Source organism: Piliocolobus tephrosceles, chromosome X (genome assembly GCF_002776525.5).
Source record: "Piliocolobus tephrosceles isolate RC106 chromosome X, ASM277652v3, whole genome shotgun sequence".
Lineage (NCBI taxonomy): Eukaryota > Metazoa > Chordata > Mammalia > Primates > Cercopithecidae > Piliocolobus > Piliocolobus tephrosceles.
The window spans coordinates 67,036,918-67,053,900 of record NC_045455.1 but is presented as its reverse complement, the minus strand read 5'-3'; the positions used below and the strand labels follow the sequence as shown (position 1 = coordinate 67,053,900).

Here is a 16,983-nt window from a genome sequence, read left to right as displayed (position 1 = left end):
CAACATAGAGAAACCCCATCTATACAAACAAAAAAAACAAAATTAGTTGGGCGTAGTGGCGCATGCCTGTAACCCCAGCGACTTAGGAGGCTGAGGCAGGAGAATCACTTGAACTCGGGAGGTGGAGGTTTGGTGGGCCAAGATCGTGCCACTGCACTCCAGCTCGGGCAACAAGAGCGAAGCTCTGTCTCAAAAAAAAAAAAAAAAATATATATATATATATATATATATATGTATGTATGTATATACACACATACACACACATATATATCTATACATATATATATCCCTATTTATATATATCCCATCTTTAAAAAATGGCATTAAACAAACATTAAAAAAATGAGAGAAGGGGAACACACAATCACACTCACCATTGTCAGTCACTATGTACCTATTATTCTGGGTATTGTTTAATTGGAAACATCACCATTTTAGGATCTAAGATTAAGGGGAATCTACCTAGAAAAGACAACAGAAAGCATTCCAACTATGAAATATGATAAATGGCTTATGTTTAAAAGATGCTGGAGAGTATCCAAGAAAGACTGCTAGCTTAGAAATTTATAAAGGAGATGAAATGAAGAATGTGATGTTATCTGTGCTTATGTATCTGTTAGAAATTAAATGATACCTATTTCTTTTTGAAAAGTGGACTGCCCTCCAGTCTAAGTGTAATAAGAATTAAAAAGACTTCTTTTTTTAAGAGTTAAATTGAAGAAGGGCTGAGCTGGCTTCCAAGGGACTAATTAAGGAATTCAAGCCTGGACTATATAGGATTCTTTAGGGATTTGCAAATGTTTCCATTCTAATTTTCCAGAGACAAAAATGTAACCGGGAGAAAACCAGAAAAAGAAAGTGACCTGTGGCATTTGGCTACTACTTTGCAAACTGGCTTATTATTAACAGTTTTCAATATTTAATTGATCCCCCACCTAAAAATTCTCACCTTATTGAGTTCAGTGGCTGATTGTCTATGATCATAAGGTCATCCCCAACACATACACATTATTTGAGTCACTGTGAGATAATGTAATAAAAGCATCTGAAGCACTTGTTTCATTTAACAGAGACATGCCCTCAACATCATTAAGAACAGAAAGTCTTGCCCTTCAGTTTTTCTTTAGAGATGCAGAATTAGCTCAAGGAATGGATGGAAATGACATTTTTTGGTAACTGATTTTAGGGTCTCAAATATACTTCTATGGAAATAAGTATCCTGAGCATTTTATATGTCCTTGATCTTGTGAGTTTTTCTAGAGGCATAATATTAATTTCAGTTAACTTGTTAAAATTATTCTTTTAGAATTTCTAAGTGTCTCAAAAGTTAAATGAATTGGGGAAAAATGCTTCTTATTCTAAAAAAGAGGTATGCATGTGTATATATAAAAGGAAGGAAAAAGGAGAAAAACAAATCCTCATTTTGATATTTGCAGGAAATATGTGAGGTTTAGCTTGGGAGGTGATGGGGCAATCCAGGGCGAGAAATGATGTCTTGAATAATTAAGGTGACTGTTCCTGACCTTCAACTAAACAGACTGCCTTCCTGTCTACCCTGAAGGTATCACTTGGGTGTTGCTATCCACTGATTCACTTCTGCAAACTTCCCTGACAGAAGAAAGGGGGACTTGCAGCTGGACACTGCTCCCTGGCTCTTTGGAGCGGGTTCTTTACACTATGCATGGACCACAGATCAGCTGCCATCTCTTGTTAAAGATGCAGGGTCCTGGCCCCGACCCGAAACCTCTGACTTTGAATCCATGTCAGAAATCTTCTAATTTATGTACTTACTTGTTTATCTGTTTTGTTCACTGCTATACCTTCAGCTCCTAGAAAAGTACTAGGAACATGGTAGATGCTCAAGAAATATACACTGAATAAATTTAAAAAAAAAAAAAAAAGGGAAGGAAGAGGGACTGCTTTCATGTTTCTCCCACCTCCTCAAGTTTTAACAGCTAAATGTTAAGCTCTTCACAAAGTCTTAAGTGTAACCTGATGAAATTAAAAATAAATTTTACAAAATAATTTCTCAAGTGGAGAGAATACTCTCAATTTATAAAACCATAAGACCAATAAACCTGAAAAATGATGGTACTAAAAAAGACAATTACTTATCTGTTAATTCCTTTGAAGGAAAAGGGCTCAAAATTGTGATACTCAGACTTGGAGATTATAGGGCCCGGGTATAAAATACTTCCCTAAATAACTTACCAGGGCAATGGCATTATTCTTGCTCTAAACTATTAATTAACATCAAATCTCAACATGTAGAGGGGCTAGGAGAGGCTAGAAAGTGAGCATACTAGGACAAGCAGGAAAAAAAAAAATCAGAAATAAACCAGAACATGACACCAAACAGTAACCTTTTATGACAATGATAGGGAGACTCAAGAGTTAATACTTACAAGGTAAGAATTGCTGAGCTAAGTGGGGATCTCTTTTATTATGGTCTTCATTCTATCATTATTAAACCTAGGAAAAAGAGGGAAGACTTTAAAAATTTCATCACATTATATGTAAGTTAGAACATTTCAACTGAGGTTGCCACAACTGTATTCTGATCCTTATATAGCACAGAACAATCAGATTATAAACACCCAGCAGCATTTGTATGTTTCAGCCCAGTGCAGCATTCTTGTTAGTTTTTTTTGTTAAGAGACGGGGTCTTACTCTATCAACCAGGCTGGAGTGCAATGGTGTGGTCTTAACTCACTGCAACCTCAAACTCTTGAGTTTAAGCTATCCTCCTGCCTCAACCACCCAAGTAGCTGGGATTACAGGCCTGCATGCCACTACATCCTGCTTATCATTGGCTTTTATAATTTGCTATTCTATTACTATTGCCCTCTTGAAGTTTAACTCAAAAATTTTAGTCAAAGCTAAAACTCTAACTTGGAGTCCAGAGAGCTTCTAGAGGACATCATATATTTGCAGATATTTTAAGATAAATTCAAGATCATATCCCAAGACTGATTCATGTCTCTCACACACACACAATTGCATAATCTATAATCCATGTATTGTATACTGCACAATTCCAAGTACGCAAAGGAAGGAACATATGACATATTTTTAAAGATATGCTGGTAATTTGAGTTGGTTAGCATGTTTGGTTTCTGTGGGTCATGATTCTAAGATGTAGCTGTTACATCAACTAATAGTTAAGCACTTACTATAAGATAAAGAATAGAAAGAATACGACAAATCCATCCATTTTCTTAACGGAGAACTGCAAGTATATGTTTTATTGTAGACTAATCTTCACAGAAGAAGAACAGCATGTTTTTAAAAATTTCAAAATCATTTGCTTCAAAATTCATAGAAAAATCAAGGGAATACCAAAATGAACCTCCACATCCTATCTCTGGACTCCCAATCCAGCTGTACTGAAATCTAAAACTATGCCATGCTTACTTTGCTTTGTTTTTTATGAAAATTGATTACACATACAGATGATGTCCAATTTTATCATTGCTTTCAAGCTATCGATAAATGGTATAATATCATACATATTTTATATACATGTTACTCTGTATATAACCTTTATGCAATTTATTTTTGTTTGTTGAGGTTGGATATTCACCCATGATGACAAACACAGCTCTCATTTTATTAGCTATACAGTTCATCACATGACGATGTCACAATTTGCCATTCTCTTCTTGCTTAACATTTTCATTGCTTTCATTTTTTTTCTAATTACAAATAACCAAGACTTTTTTCTACATGTCTGAGTTTATCTAGAGCATCTAGGAATAAAATTGTTGGGTGAAAGCCTATTGTATCTTCAATTTTACAAAGATATTGCTAAATGCTCCAACAAGCAGCATATGAAAAGTTCCTCATTTTATATTTCCTCCAACATTTGGAAGCATATTTAAGAAAAACAGCTACTATCTATATGAAAATTTAAAAATCTGTAAGTGATCAATTCCTTTGGTTTTCAAGTATCGGTTTAACATAGGTATACTAAATGTTCCAAACAAAGAGAATAAACTGAAATTTGGCCCAGGGCACTTACATGAAAACAAAGCTCTGATAACACAGATTTTCCTCATATGACTGAGGAAATACCAAGACCTAATCTATTTTTTAATCAGCCGAATTTAAGACTCAAGAACTTAATCTAGAAATAAGATTCCTAATTAAATATTAAGCTTAGATTCAAGATGACCAAAGAGGGGAAAAAAATATGCAGGAAAAGTAGCTGGTTTGTTGGTATGAACAATCCCTCCCCCAAGTTCATTTTGGGTAGTGCTTCTCACAAATGTGGTTGGTGCTCCTAAGAAAAATCTCTTAGACCTTGTAAAAAAATGCAAATTCCAGGTCTGGAAAAATGTTTTTATTTTATTTTTTAAATTCTAGGTTATTTTCATACAGGTGGTTCACAGGCATTAAGTAGTAAGTAATGATTAAAAATGAGGTGTTTTCAACACAGAGGATTATGTAACTCATGTTTTAGTTAGGGGAGGTAACAGTAGTTAATATGTTATCTGCTAAATTACATAAACATATATTTTTAAAAACCTCTAGCATTAGTCAACAACAACGAAAAAGTAACCTCAATTTATGGCTGACACAATGCCAGAAAAGGTTGTGGGCTCATTTATTTTTTCAGATAACTAGACACATACTATGACAAAGCTCTTTTTAGTAATATTAGCAGGGAACTAATGTTCTGAATTTACTGTGATTGGCACAGGAAAATATTAAGAGTGAGAGTGATCAGGAGTGATTTTAATGAAGATGACCAGAAAGCAACTATGATTACCTTTTCAACAGAAAGCTACTGCAAATGTCAAACTTTAACAGGACATTTGGTTTTATACACACACACACACACACACACACACACACCCCCTTAGTAGTTTCCCACCAAGAATTCTACAAATAAATTCAGAACATTTACAGAAATCCAATATCCACACTTCTCTGTAACTCTCACCTATTGAAATTAGATGTAAAAGGAAGAAAAAAAATTGAATATTTAGGTTATAAAAATCTGTGCAAATTCAAATTATAAAAATAAAAACATTCTTCTACAGTATTTGAAATTAGAAAGTCCAATTTCCAAAAGATTTAGAATCATCTGAGCTTTCTAGATAAAAAGTTCAGATAAAAGATATTTCAGTAAGAAATGGTAAATAGAAAAATAGTTTAGTAGCAAGAAAAAGACATAAGTTTTCATCTGTTGCCTGCTTTTAGTTATTTACAACACTAAGTTAATATAGAATGTTGTTTTCTTTCTTCTATTATAGTGAAATCAACAAGAATTTGGCCTTGTTAGACTGGGCTTTTATAAAACAAAGATAATATGGTCCAAAAGTGAAAGAAACACTCCTGTGTGGCCATGGCCAACTTTTCTTTTCTATCCTCAATATATTACCTAACTTGTGATATCAGCAACTACTTATAATTTTTTTCAGTCTACCTGCTTAAAAGTGAAAACATGAAACATACCATATACACATGAAACATACTACCTATACCTCTAGAAACAAGACAGGTTTTCCATTCTAATGGATGGAATTAACTGAATAAAAATTAAATGAACTAAAGCCATAGAGTAAATAGTAAAAAAATAATAGAGTCTAAGAACTACAAGCATCTACTGCTCTCTTTATGCTGAAACCTTTCTGCTAAAGAATGTATTCTCTATACTGTGTATGTGGTACAGTGACAGTTGGGCTGTTCCCACCTGGGTTTGTAAAAACGCATGGGTGCAGGCTCCTTTGGCTACCATTATTGCATATTGATGTTATTCTGCACAACAGCTGACAAGCAGCATCGATCTCCCAGCCTCTATTCCCAGCTGTAAGGGGTAAGAACAAGGGCTGTGGTGATATCTTGTTTATTCACTGCTGTTGCTGCTGCTGCTGCTGCTGCTGCTTCTTAAACAGCAAGCTGAGAAAAGACTATACAACTGACACAGAGGAAAAATGGTTCAGAGATCAACCTACCTCTCAAGGTCTGCTTATATCACTATATGATAAAATTATTTTTAAAATAATTTTTTCTTTAAAAAGTGGGGTGGGGAGAGAAAAAAGACAAAATTGGTGTTTTGATTAGAAAGGGAACCTATAATGTATGCAAGGAAAAGGAAATTAATGATGTATATAATAATCTTCCCCTTGTAAGTTTAGATTTAACCGCTCAATTATCAAAATTCTCTGAAGAGTTTTAACCAATGTTGGGGTAAATTCATAAAGAGAGTAACTTCCCTACCTATTCTCCTGGAAAATAAGAAAGTGTCAAACTCCAATCAAGAAATGATACTTTATTTTGCTTACAAAACGCCTCTGGCTCCCAAGAACCCCATATCTAATTACCACCATATGTTTGACTTTAGACACTATTAGCAAAGAAGTAAGATTTTAGTCCATGTTTTTGCATAAATCCCATTAAAAAAACTTCCATATGCAATTTACCTATTTTAAATGTGTAATACAAAGTTAAAAACTCAGTAAGTACATAGTATTAATTGATGAGTAACAGAAATAGAAATATTCATTGTTCAATTACCTTTAAATGTAATGTGATGCTATTTATAGATTTACAGCTTTAACACTAAAGGCAACTCATCTTTTGGAACCTTAAGCAATTTGTGATTCAGAAAAATACAAAAAGTCAGAAAAATTTGGAGATTTATAAACTATTAAAAAGAAAAACCCACATAGGCTAGAACTGGCCAGTAAGTTTAAATAATAATACTTAATCAAGAAAGCTAAGTTTGAGACATTTTAAAATAAGAGTATGAAACAGTAGCAATATTTTAAATTTAGATATTTTGTAAAAAATCAAAACCCAACCCCCATCTTCTATTTTTATCAAAATTGAAAAATTTTTCTGCTTAGCAGTTCAATGAGGAACAAAAAATGTTAATAATAAAAAAAATAATTCTGAAGATCAGAGGATAATAAGATACTTTGTTTGGTATAAAGGATATAAAATAAAAAAGACTAACAGCAAATCCTAAAGAAAGATTTTTAAAAATCTAGACACTTAGAAACAGTAATGGATTAATAAACTATTAACCAGTAGGATTAATTAGTCTCAGCAGCCACATGTGAAACATGCTTCACATATCTCCTCCAAGATTCTAACAATGAAAATTGGAAAGTAAAACTAAATCAAATATGTTAATGAAGTATCAAAAGCATGGTTTGTGGTGCTGTGAATAGAAATTTCACCTCAAAATGTATTTAATATAAATTTTAAACCCTCACATTAATTATTACCCTTTGAAAAATGCTTATCAGAAAATATAATTCTGATACATTAGATCTCATTTGAAGAAAAACAACTGAAATAGGTTAAGGATGTTATTTGCTAGTTTAAGAAAAAACACATAAAACACACACATGTACAAAACGGCTTCAAATAAATACTTTTAAAACTTTTATTTAAAAATTTAATTGTATCTATTATTTAACAAATTCTAAGCAATATATAACACCTCTATTAAAATTGTCATAGCTGACAAACTGCCTAAAATGTAACATATCCTTATAAACCAGCATTATACATCTGACAAATAACAAATAATTTTAAGTTCCTTCATATGTAGATATGTTAAGTTACCTCTATTCTAGTTCATTTAAATATTCTTTCTATCCTAAAAAAACCATTTCAGTAAGACAGGAACAACCATGGTATAACTGTATTTTAGGGACAGCTAAGAATTTTTCCCAAAAGTGAATGTTATTTAACCCTGATTGTGCATTTAGCCAAAAACATAAATATTGAACAAAGGCGATACAAATCAGTGAAAAAAAGATAAAAATTAACACAATAAATCTCTTCCCCCAAATTCCCACACAATTAACTACATATCAGGGCTTAAATTTAGATAATCAGGTTTGCAAATTTAAAACAGTCAAAATCTTTACAAAATGTCTTTCAAGGGGTAGTTAAAAGACAGCCAATCATACATAGCAGTTAAACCCTTTGTTAGCTGGCCTCCTAAAATAACATACTCCTAATTAGGTTAAAGTTTCTCACCCTGTAAGAATTGACCAAATACAAGTAAACTGTTAATATTTGTATTGATTCTTCTAGATATGAAATTATTTACTAAGCTAAATTATTAGAAGTTTATAACCTAGTAAAATAACTATAGGAAGAACAATTATGTGATGCTAAATATTTATGTTCAAAATAAGTTTCGATATCTTCAAAGATCACAAATCATAAACTCTCTAAATTTGGAACAACTCTGTGGATTTATATCTTATCTACCATATAAACTCAAATGCTGTCTCTCTTTTCCTATTTAACTCATTAAGGTTGTTCTAAAGATATGCACTGAAAGTGATAAACTGAACCTGGATTTTTTTCCCCAGACACTCAGGTAACCATATTTTTCACTTTTCTTCTTAATGTTCTCTAACCTGAAAAATACTTGTTAAGTCAGCGAGGGAAAAATTGTATTTATTTTCATTCTATTTAAACTAAGCTACTTTTTCATTAAAAAAAAAAAAAACAAACATATGAAGACATTCTATACCTTATAATTATCTCAATCACATTACAGTATGACACCAATATAAAAGTATTTAAACTTCACCCTTATATTAAACTCTGATTTCTAAACATTTTTACATTTTGTTTAACGTCAACTGTTAATCGATTAATTCCTGGATTATCTACCTAATATCCAACAATATAGAAATATCAAATTTCAGTTTTTAGTATTTTGATATGTATTTCAACATTCACTCTTAAACACATCTCAGAATTCACCTTTAAAAATTTTACATTGTTGGAAGTTAAAAGCAGTTCTATGATCATGATGATATACTTCATTCTTAAGACTAAATAATAATTTTCTTATGAAAACAACTTTTGACATTTCCTCTAAGTATATAAGTATTTTAGGTGAAAAAATCAAAATAAATTTTGTACTATGTTAGTAAACCTTACTTTAGCAAGTAGTTTTTACATAAACACACACACACGTACATATAAGATTAATACTTTACTATGAAAGAATTAACCAAGTAATACTTAGTAATACTGTTCAATAAGTTCATTTTCACTATACCAGATTACTATTTTAGAAAATAAAAGCTGTGTTAGTTAAATACTATCTGAAATTTTCAACTAAAACTATAAAAATCACTGGAGGTTTAGGGATTCTACAATTTTATTTTTAGAGTCTGCAACTTTTGATATTAACAACTTATTTTACTCAGCGTATCTTGAGTAAGACACTAGTAATTTCTGCTTAAGAAAGTGGTTTTTTCAGTTTCGACCATATTGCCACTTTTGGTTAGGGCAGTACTTGGAATACTTTACATTTTCTTAAAATATTCTCATCAATTTTACCTAATTTTGCAGGCTCTACCTACTACTCTACCACCTGTCAAACAGCTAAGCACCAAATTCCATTTGATTTAAACTCTCCATTTTATAAGATGAAAAGTTCATATTTTACTGAGTACACTGTAATAACCTTAAGAAAACAAAAATTACTATATATACATATTTTTGGAATAAATTCAGTTGGAGTTACACCTTAGGATGATGAAAAGAACATTAACTGTATAAAAAAATCTGGAGTTTTAGTGAGCTAGACAATTCAGCTATGGCCACTTCACATGATGATTTCTGTTTATTAGTAATTATTTATTGATTTTAGTTCACGTAAAAGTTTCAGCTTTACCAATTGTCTAGTCCAATTAATAAATATTGCGAAGGCATAAAATTATATGGTTTTAAAATTCATTAGTATACCTTAATCTCATGTCATGTTCCAATGCATTATGTGAGTATTCAATCAAAGAAGTGAGGCTGTTCTCCAGAATTGGTTCTCTGCTACAGGTCAAAACCTGCAATAAAAATGTCATGTATTATAGCATGAAGACACTCAACAGATTTCCATCTCCTGCAGTTCCACAGTTGATCCCTGAACACAGAGGTATGGTCTTCAAAATGACCCCAATCTTGCCAATGTTCAGGGAAGCTCTAACTTGAAAATGTTTTTAAAATAGAAATAACTTGATTAGAAACACCTGTGATATGCTTTATCCGCCGAAGCCTCTTCAAACAAATCAGATTAATATGTTTCTGCTTTCATTTCTCTTTAGGGCATTCATGTTCAAAGTAGTATGGCTGAGTGTGTATGCGGGTAGCTGTTAGAGGACTGGTACAAGAGGAGTTCATAAAGAAAATATCAGAACCGTAGTTTGTACTTGTAAAACTCATAAATTCCACAGTTTAAAAAGTTACTGAAGGGACAGGGACAAAATTTAACTTTCTCTCCAAATTATCAGATGTTTTAAGGATGACAGAATTTACCATTCTTTTTTTTTTTTTTTTTTTGAGACGAAGTTTTGCTCTTGTTGCCCAGGCTGGAGCGCAATGGCACGATATAGAATCATTGCAACCTCTGCCTTCCAGGTTCAAGGGATTCTCCTGCCTCAGCCTCCCAAGTAGCTGGGATTACAGGCGCCCGCCACCATGCCTGGCTAAGAATTTACCATTATTTTCAGATTTAGTCTATTGCCAAGCCTAAGTGAAAAACATCAGGATTTCCAAATATTTTAATACATTACAGTCCTAACAGACCAAAATGTGGAGCTTATTTCTTTTTTAACAAGTTAACATATTTACAAATAATAAATGGACCACTAGTAGACCAAATGGTTTTTTAATGCTTCTAAGTAGCAGTGAGATGTAGCTGAATATATGTTAAGTGTTTTTTTCATTTGTTTCACCTTTCTGAATTATAATGATTCAGTGGCAATCGACTATATAAAAATATTAAATTACCAAAGGTGTATCATGTATTACATGTAAATCATAATGCTCTGAATAAATTTTCCACTTATATTTAAGAATAGCTTAGAAAAATGAAAGAATAAAAAACTAGAACCTTTATTCCTCTGATTCCAAATATTTGATTGTTTAATGACAAAACCCACACAATCATCCATAACTTACAAACACCAATCCAAATACCATGACATTTTAAAAAATTACAATCATTTATATACAGTCTTCCTCAAAAGACAGTTTTCTATATTTGAGCACTCTGAAAATTAAGGTATCTTAAGTTTAAAAATCATAGAAGGAAAATAGTAGAAAACAAAATGTACTACATGCCAAATGTTAAATTTTTAAATAGTAAGGAGACGAAAAATATTAAGCAATAAGAAGCAAAAGAGGTTTGGATATAAATAAAATAATGAACCAATGTGTATGATAAAAAAGATGATATTAAAAAAACTTCAAATAGTAAAACTCAAATCTAAAATCTATTACAAAATAGAGCTTCCTATTTATTCTTAGAAACCACTATGAGTTATCCCAGTACAAATTTTCTTTACTGAAATAAGGCAGGATTAAACAAAGGTATAGTAAACTTCTTATAATTTGATTAGAAATATTAATAATATTCAAATATATATTTAATATCAATTCCAATACTTAAAACTTGTCTTTCTAAAAGGAAGATCCTTTAGAGCATCTCTTATACAGACCAAAAAATAAAAACAAAAAACCCAACCGAGTCAAAAAAATAAAAAAAATTCAGTTCCCCACCAGAAAGTAATATTTATATGAAGGATCTACAATCATTTGTACTTGCAAATAACGAGATAAATAAACATATAATAGTAATGTGATATTCTAAAAATCCATCTTGTTACTCTTAAGACAATCACGTTAAAGTTTTAAAATACTGTCACTTCTAAAAATTAAATGCTTAATTTCATTTTCAATGCTTATTTGAAATAAAGTGGTATTTTATTACTGATTTCCTTTGGTGTTATGAGATTTGGGGCTACAAAATTTCAGCAAGTCATAGTTTGAGCTCTAATTATGTGCCAAAATTAGTTGCCTGGCATACAATGTTTCAAAGTTTGCTGAATTAAAAACAAAATAAAATCAAAAACCCCCACGAAACTGTATGTATGACAATTTTTTCTAAGATGTGTTTTCTAGTTATAATAAGACCAAAAATCTGTGTCTTCTAAAAAGGGGTTAAAAAGAAATTAATATGTGAATTTTTAAGCTTTATTAGACAAAAGAAAAAAAAGACAAGAGCCAATTTTAGGTAATATTTTAAAATAAGAGAAATTTTTATAGAATAATTTTTCGAAACTATAAATTTATAATCTTCTTTTGAAGAAAACTAATGTGTCATATACAAGAATTATCTAATACAGTCTCTAGGAATTTTTTTTCATTTTGTAAACCAAATCAACTGACCCATATTTCTGGCTTTAAGTATTCTGTGACATTCTAAATAGTTACTACCTACCAATAAACAAACAAACAAAAATATATACAAGTCTCCACAAAACAAAAAAACAAACTACATAAAGCATGATGAAACTAGGAATTCAGATTATGAAAGCTACTTTAAAATTTTCATCCTTAGCTGTAGTTCATACAAAACATTAAAACTGATATTAATCTGATTAGAAAAAATATGCAGCGTTACATACAAACACTCGAGGCTACATTTTGTAAATGTACAGCTAAGGTTAACAGCATTTTTTTAAAAGTCTGAAATTGCACTTTTATTTGAATTTTTAAAAATAGTGTGGAGGTAAACAAATGAAAATCAATGCTACCAGGAAGACTGATACCTTACCCTCTCTAGTCCCCTTTCCCCCACAATATGTAAACATAGCTTTAAAAAAAGGTGACCTATCATAGCAACACCACACCCTGCAGTTGCTTTCCTATGGTAATAAATGACTTTACTAGTCCTTATAATACAAATTACAGCTGTCAATTTCTACAGAGAAATATGGATAAGTGCACATAAACATTAAAAAATACACATCTGTTGTACCTTATATCTATATGCCCACAAATCTAAAACCAAAATCTTCCTTTTATATAGCATCACATAAAAGTGAAAATATTTTGAATGCTGTGGATTTTATTTAGGCGCTAGTGTATTCTCAAGTTTGAAGTGATGTATTTTAAATAAAGGAATCACTCTCTTCTTTTAAAAATGGCTTATTAAACATATAATTCTTTACCCATTACTCCCTAAACAAACAAAAAAACTCATAAACCAAAGTGCTAAAAATGTATGGTTATACTTAACCAGCCTGGTGGAATTTAAAGCTTGCCCCCAACTCTCCCCAAAACTCATAATTTGAATGAAAATACAAAACTCAAAACAAAAACCATCAGTAAAAAGCAAAACCCAGGAGTTCTGGTACTTTAGGTATAATTACGTTTAAAATAGAAATGAGATCTCCTATAATTTCATTAAATCAAATTTTATAGAGAAGATAATTAGCACTTTTTATGAAATTTTCATAAGATGACCGAAAATAAATAGCTCCGAACAAAGGTAATGAAAAGGGGTCTGTTATCACAATTCTTGTTATGAGGGCAGTACAAAATGGTATGAATTATAAACTCAGCTATTCCACTTACTAATATAAATTATATTTACAGCCCTACAGAGATTTATAAAAGCCATAAGATTTTTTATTTGAATATTTTTTAACAATGCGTATTTGACTTAATGCGAACATGCACACTATAAGCTTCAAAATTTTAACTACTATTCATAAAAGAATATAAACTTCTATTAAATTAAAACAATTCTTTCTTAAAGCATCTACAGCTGTTTATCAGTGAGTTTACTGCTTTTCTTTGAAAACCACACCTGCCTTTTATCAAGATGCAATTAAATGGAATGACAAGCTCGGTAATAAATGGAAATATATTGACGGCTGTCTCAAGCAACATCGAACAAAAATCAACTGAAAATCAACCACATAAAAAACAGCACACTGACACTGTTGTATACAATATATTTCTTCATAATGGATTTATCAAAGGAACGAAATAATATATACGCACCTGTGCTTACCTGTTGTCTAAATTAACATGAATGTCTTGTAAATTAAAGTTTTAGTTCACTGCAGTTACTGAATTAGAAAAATGTCTATTTTCACTAGATGCGAAAAGTTTTTTTAAACAAGATGTTCAATTTTTATGGAAAATGTTAAAAAGACCATTCGTGAACATTAAGGAAATTAAAGTTTCTTTGTATCAAAATAAAAGAAACAACTGTGCGGTAATCTGCATCCAACAAATATATGTAGTTTAAGGTGAAAAAGTCCTATCAAAGGAAAAAAAACTAAATTTTTCACTCAGTTTTTAACCAATAAAGAACAGTGACAAATATATAAATGTGTTGTAATTTCAACCAGCAGAAACATAATTTTGCGAAAACAGCCTCTTCAGTTTTACTTTTAATATACATTTGAGAACTACACGAAAATCCTTTCTGAGAGAAAAAAACTATTAAAAACCAACTTTTTTTCTAAACTCTCGTCCTAACGTTTCGTAGCTATTTCCGTGGTTCTCTGGCTAAAAGCATAATTTTTCGTAAAGTCGAGAATTATAAACTAGCCTTCAACATTCAAACCCCCCAAGGCCCGCTTCCTTCCAGCCAATCAGGGGGTAACAAGTCCAGAGTTTAGGGAGCTCCGTTAGACACAATTTGAAAAACATCACACTGCACTCTTCTATTCTCCTCCGGGAAACATTCTAAGCGAGGGCGGGTCCCCTAGTCTTCATAGAATATAAAAAATAAATCAATCGTTATATCAATTCCAGGGGGAAAAACTGTAGGCAGGCAGTCCTAAAGAAGGGTGTCACTGCGGTTCCCAGGAAGCGTTATTCCTCTTTGCGAACAACTGAACAGAATAGCTGTTGCAAAAAGCATCTCCGGAATATTTGCAACCCAGAGCCGTGCGCCCGACACGCAATACACCGGCAAAGGGTTAATCTAGTGGTGCCTCCAGCGCGGAAAAGAACTCAAGATCTAATACATCCTTAACGCGGGATTTTTACAAAGGCCATAAAAGTATTACCTAAAGTTAATGCCGTCACTGGCTCACATTACTCAAGAGCTGTGGAGTAGGAATTGATAGAAACCACCAGCTAAGGGGGGGAAAAATCACCGAAGGGAAAGACAAATAACAACTCTCGTCCCTCCTCCGCAGCGTCAAGAAAAGGTGGGGATCGCAAAATTACCATTAAGTTGTTCGGGTAAAGACTTTTGGGGGAGGAAAACATCAATAGTTAAACAGATTGCTTTTTTCCTTGCGAAATGTTTCAAACACCGGGGAAGAAAAAAGTCTTCTAAGAAAAGTGCGACTCGGAGGAAATAGCCAGGAGAAGGAAATCGCTAGCTCGAAGCCCCATCTTTCATCTCACCCGTGAACACCCCTCCCCCTTGAGAAAGGACAACGCTGCGAGAGCAAATGACAAAAATCCCCAGAAAGAAGCTAAAGTCCAGCATCTTTCCTAAGAGCCCGCTACAACCTCAAAAGTCTGCCCCTGCCCCATCTTGGAAGCGCGAGCCGCGGCCAGTCCTACCTGCCTAGAGACCTCACGGGGACCCGGCGCGCCGGGGGAGGGCAGCCAGGGCTTGGGAAACTTTCATTCCTGGGGCACCTCACCCTTCAGCGTCAAAAGACAATATAGATAGATGGGTGCCGGGCGGTGGCGGGGGGGACTGTTGCCACGACCCACCGGAGGGACCCATGACTCCGGGTCCTGAATTTTCTGTCGACCTTAAGTTTCTTGTCACGAGATGATGGCCATCACCGGGTCGGGAAAAAGGCGAGAAAAGGCGGCCCGGTTCGGAAATGGGGGAGGGGCGCGCGTCCAGTCCTCCTGTCAAGGAGCGGCTGCCTGCAGAGACCCCGCCGTGCGCCGTCCCCAGCTCCGGTCCCGGGCGGGGGGTCTTGCTGACAGATCCGCTGGGCGGCGGCTGCTCCGCCGCAGCCGGTCCAGGTCCCGCTCAAACTGCAGCTCCCCTCCCCCCACAGCCCCGTGTCTCTGCGCTCCCGCCGCATTCCGCTCGCCGCCGCCCACTCGCAGACGCCCAAGTTGCCCCTAACCCCACTTTCTCGGATTTTTCGCGATTGAGACCAGACCCTGCGCCCACTCCCTGCACCCCCCACTGCCTCCGGGTCCCACCACTGCCACCTCCCGAGTCCCGCTCTGCTACTTCTTCAGGCTCTTACCGACTGCGCCAGCCTCGGCGAAGCTCCGCCGACTGCCCTTTGCTCCAAATAATTTTTGGTGATTTTTAAAGTAATTTTTCCGGCGGAGTCATAGTGGCGCTATACTCTCGGACAGGTTATCCTGTCTCTCCCGCTAGATTGATGAGATCAGGCATCACTCGAAAATGGCGCCGAAAGCGCTGAGGCTCCTCATTCAAATTCGTTAGAGCCAACCCCGCCGCCCCGGGGCATGCCGGGAACGCGGGCAGCCTCCACAGCTGTCAATACCGCCTCTTAACCCCTACTTCTCTTGCTGTCCCGACATTTTCGCGCATGCGCAAACTCCCACTCTCGGCCTCCTCCCGCCGTGCACATGCGCAGAATCATAGTTGTGCGCGGCTCTCCCTTTGCTTCTACGGTCGCAGTCCTCTTGCTTCTTTTATTGCGCGTGCGTGTAGCGCTTTTGCAAAGCCACGGAGGTGAAATGAATGTAGAGGCTGTGGGGCCGAGGGTCCACTTATAGCTATCAGCCCACAGGCATTTAATCTACGTTGGAGGTAAACAAATACGGGTACAGCTTAGGAGAAAAGAAAAACGTCTTACAGCCAGTGTCTAAACTCCAAACAACGGAATGTATCAGTGAGACCTTGCATATGGATACACGTGCATTTAAAACGGCCCCGCCGGCGTGTAGAGCTCTTGCCGTTCGCCAGCGCTTTACAGGGGTTATCGCACTTAAGCCTCGGAACAACTTTACCAGGTAGGAACTATTACTGTTCTCGTTTTGAAGACCAGGAAACCTAGGCTCAGAGACATTAAGTAATTTGCCCAAGACAGCACAAGTGGCACAGAAGTGGATGAATCCACATCTGTCAGATTCAGCAGCCCTGAAGTTCTCTACCACGCTGTACCCTCCAACCTGAGCCCACACGGGAGGCGTGGTCTCCTTCCTCAACGGTGTGTGTGTGTGTGTGTGTGTGTGTGTGTG

General features: G+C 34.6%; 1 long non-coding RNA gene across 1 annotated transcript in view; it reads right to left on the bottom strand.

Annotated features, from left to right (window-relative positions):
* Positions 1–2,432, bottom strand: part of LOC111523038 — a 43,663-nt gene extending 41,231 nt beyond the window's left edge. The window contains exon 1 of the long non-coding RNA XR_004228684.1: positions 2,406–2,432. This is a non-coding gene — a long non-coding RNA (uncharacterized LOC111523038). The remainder of the gene's footprint in view (positions 1–2,405) is intronic.
* Between the last annotated feature and the right edge of the window lie 14,551 nt (positions 2,433–16,983).